Source organism: Nanorana parkeri, unplaced genomic scaffold, assembly GCF_000935625.1.
Source record: "Nanorana parkeri isolate BGI_ZX_2015 unplaced genomic scaffold, ASM93562v1 scaffold2113, whole genome shotgun sequence".
NCBI classification, from domain to species: Eukaryota; Metazoa; Chordata; class Amphibia; order Anura; family Dicroglossidae; genus Nanorana; species Nanorana parkeri.
In genome coordinates this window covers 167,732-172,000 of record NW_017308381.1, presented here as the reverse complement: position 1 = coordinate 172,000, position 4,269 = coordinate 167,732, and the positions used below count along the sequence as shown (strand labels likewise).

Sequence of the window (4,269 nt, the reverse complement as noted above, 5' to 3'; positions counted from 1 at the left end):
TAAATACTGGGGGTATGTTCCTGGTATGGTGGGGTTATGAATACTGGGGTATGTTCCTGGTAGGGTGGGGGTGTAAATACTGGGGTATGGTGGGGGTATAAATACTGGGGGTATGTTCCTGGTATGGTGGGGGTATAAATACTGGGTATGTTCCTGGTATGGTGGGATATAAATACTGGGGGGTATGTTCCTGGTCATGTGATGTGCCAGGAGGGATGGGTCCTTCAGGTGCCCAGGGGCCATGGACACTTCCCATTGGCAGGGTCCTGCAGACTCCAGTAGGAGAAGTCACGTTGAGGGGCAGCGACAAGACCAATCAGGGGCCGGACCGGAGTGTAGCCGGTGCTCACTGGTCTCTACAAGTCATGGGGGGTCATGTGACTGTAGATTCTGGCACGTAAAAAAATAAGATATATATTATACAGGAGTGACATCACCACCCCCCAGATATAAGTGTGTCCTGTAGGGTGTGTAGAGCATTATATGTGACCATGTATTATACATACAATAAAGGCTCCATTATATAATAGTATATTTGCAGCATTCCTCTCCTCCTCGGCCTCTGATTGGTCGGAGGATGCTGTTGTTGCTCCTTCCTTCCTCCTTCTCCCATCACAGCAGAGGACACTGCAGACCATACGACAATGACACAAGGACCCCACACACATTCCTGAGCCCCCCAATCCTCACCGATCCCCCCGGATCCATGGACCGCACGTCGCCCAGACACGGGAGATAAATGACAGGTGAGCCTTCCATTGAATATAATGTGTGTATGCGGCACCGACCGACCGACCCATCCCCCGACTGCCTCTGTGTGATTATACTGGATCCATGATTGTACTGCGCTCTTGTATAGGTGGGTGTTCTTGTGTGTCCCCGTATAACATTATCTATGAATAATGAGAACACAGATCCCTGTAGAACAATGACGTGTATACTCTATATACCAATATATATATATATATACAGATGTATCCATCCCGGATCTCGGTATCTCTGTCATCAGATTCGGTATTTTGGTAGAATGAGGATACTGGTGTGCGGAGGGAATCTGCGGATCGGTATGACATCGGATCCGCGCTGTATTCCGCTCCGATGGAATATTTCCAGTCTAATGACATTTTATAGACGCCGGGAATCAGATTTGTTTGAGGTTACGCCGGGCGATGGGATGACGGCTGCGTTCTGATTGGTTGGTTCGGATTGTGAGAGGAGCGATATTCATGAACGAGGAAGAACCGTCACCAGAGGCTCAGCCGAGAATCTTTCTGCATCCTGCCCGGGATAAGTGCAATGGTGTCATGGCGGCGGCCAAGTGTTGTGGTGTCATGGCGGCGGCCAAGTGTTGTGGTGTCATGGCGGCGGCCAAGTGTTGTGGTGTCATGGCGGCGGCCAAATGTTGTGGTGTCATGGCGACGTCCAAGTGTTGTGGTGTCATGGCGGCGGCCTAGTGTTGAGGTGTCATGGCGGCGGCCAAGTGTCATAGTGTCATGGCGGTGGCCAAGTGTCATGGTGTTATGGCGGTGGCCAAGTGTCATGGTGTCATGGCGTCATGGCGGTGGCCAAGTGTCATGGTGTCAGGGCGGTGGCCAAGTGTCATGGTGTCATGGCGTCATGGCGGTGGCCAAGTGTCATGGTGTCATGGCGGTGGCCAAGTGTCATGGTGTCATGGCGTCATGGCGGTGGCCAAGTGTCATGGTGTCATGGTGGCGGCCAAGTGTCATGGTGTCATGGTGGCGGCCAAGTGTCATGGTGTCATGGCGGCGGTGCTTTGATTTATGTTGTGCGGTGACCTGGGATCTCATTATAATCCCCCATCACCCATCCCACTTCCCTGACCGCAGGAGGCAGGACAATGATCATGGCGTCCTTTCCGTTACATCGCCGCGGATTCGCTGACCGAGCCGCCATTCCTCGCTGACCGGCCTTCTTCTACGAGTCGCACGTAATCAATTCTTCCCGCGTGGGATCATTTCCCTGATGAATTATGACTTCAATCGTCACTGCCGGCGTTGTCCTGAATAATGGATATTATTGTATATGATCCAATTAGTCCCTGCACACCAACAGAAATCCGATATCAGGCTGGCAGTGGAAGTGCCCATCCTGGCTGTATAGGAGAGCGATGATGTGACATCTGTTCAGCATTCTTTCTGCGGCTGTAATAGAGCCCTGCTCCATGGAGAAATAATCGCAGGCTCGGAAAGCGTAGTCTCACTTTGCTGGGTGAAGGCGGCACACAGCTCGGGGGACCGGCCACACAGACAGAGACTTTGGAGGGTCAGAACCTGTCATGGATCCTCTGATGGAGGGTCAGAACCTTTCATGGATCCTCTGATGGAGGGTCAGAACCTGTCATGGATCCTTCGATGGAGGGTCAGAACCTTTCATGGATCCTCTGATGGAGGGTCAGAACCTTTCATGGATCCTCTGATGGAGGGTCAGAACATTCTATGCCAGCTGACCCATCAGCAAATGAATTCCTATTATCTACGTGGTTCTTGCGCAGGCTCTTGAAGTTGCGTCCTCCCGGAGGATTTACAGCCGCTTGCGCGCGGCATCATTCCTCTGAATCCCGTCCATTATAGACGGATAATTGTCACTGTCGGTGCAGCGCCGGGGACGCGGGTCAGGAGGTCTCCCCATCGTCACCACCAGAGATTATCCAGGGAAGGAATCAAGCAGATGGCTCATCTGCGCCCAGTCACGCGGCGTTGCCATGCGTTGTCGCCCGCCGCTGATTTCCTCGCCAGATTCCACGAACTTCGCCGTCTGGAGGAAACGTGACAGAGTGTCAACAATAACAAGAGCGGCAGACCGAAACTGTAACCTCGTAATACTAATAATATATATTCTGTTCTCATAAACAATATTCAGGGCGGAGTTACGCTCCTTCTCCCCTAGGCCAGACCCCTCCCCCAACACACAGGATATATACTGTATACTGCTCCACATGAATATCATAAACATGGAGACACAACAGACAAAACATTTCTCGCCCGCGATGAAAAAAACAAAACTGGCCAAATAAACACAAAAGAATCAACTTGTCAATAAATGAAATCCTCGGAATGTAGAAATCTCGGCAGAGACGCCGTCAGAGGAAGTCCACAGAAATGACGCCGAGATAAAGCCATCGGGAAAGAGACACGAGGATGACGCAGGACACGGGGTTTGGGGTAGACATGCGCACTGCCAAAACATTCGTTTAGTTTCGTTTAAAATTCGGATTTCGTGTTATTTCGTTTTTCGGGATTCGGGTGTGAAAGTCAATTCGGATTCGGAATTCGGATTCGGACGAAATTCGGTAGCGGTAGTTCGTTCGAACGTTCGTTTCGTTTGCGGTTCTTATTCGTTTCGTTCGTTTGCAGCAAAGTGACATTTAAGGGGGAAAAAATATTTTTCTCCTTCTCTAATGTCACTTTGCTCCAACGAACGAAACGAATAAGAACCGCAAACGAAACGAACGTTCGAACGAACTACCGCTACCGAATTTCGGAAATGGAAATTCGGATTCGTTTGCATTCGTTATGTCTGTAATTCGGAACGAAACGAATCGCACATGTCTAGTTTGGGGTTCATTTGTAAAGATTCAGGAAAATACAATTTGGAGGATCAATATGTCCTAATAATAATAATAATTAATAGGAAATGAATAGATACAATGAAGGGGATGTATCAAATCTGGAGCAGCTGTGCGCGGCGACCAATCAGCATCCACCTTTCATTATCCAATCTTTCCTGAACAAACTGAAGAGAGAAGCTGATTGGTTGCCCCGGGCAACCGCTCCAGATTCTGTCTGCTCCGGTTTTGATAAATTCCCCTCATTGTATTCTAATGTGGAATCAGCACCTGTCACCACACCGGGAGTGGGAGGGGCAGAGCTGGAGGCCAATCAGGTTTGCTGCATGCGCATGTGATAACAGGAGGAGAGCAGCAGGTGGACTCTTCAGCATTCTCCTGCTCCTCCATTGTGTTGGGGGTTTGTTTTTGCTGCCACTGTGCTGTCTGGATCAGGGGTAGCCAACCAGCGGTCCTCCAGCTGTGGGGTGGAGCTACAAATCCCACGAGGCATTGCAACATTCTCACAGCCACGACTCCCGGAGAGAGATGCATCATGGGATTTGTAGTTTCACCCCACAGCTGGAGGAGCACTGGTTGGCTACTCCTGGTCTGGATCACAGAACTGTCCGGACAGAATTACAAATCCTTTGCAGCGCCCATGTATGAGTTCCATCATTAAAAAAAATGTAAGCACAAGGGGG

At 50.2% G+C, this 4,269-nt stretch overlaps 1 protein-coding gene across 1 annotated transcript in view; it reads left to right on the top strand.

The window, feature by feature from the left end:
• Positions 1–710: 710 nt before the first annotated feature.
• LOC108800736 (serine/threonine-protein kinase SBK1-like) overlaps positions 711–4,269 on the top strand; it is an 8,893-nt gene continuing 5,334 nt past the window's right edge. The window contains exon 1 of the mRNA XM_018572725.1: positions 711–746. The gene's annotated coding sequence lies outside the window, so the exon portion shown is untranslated. The remainder of the gene's footprint in view (positions 747–4,269) is intronic.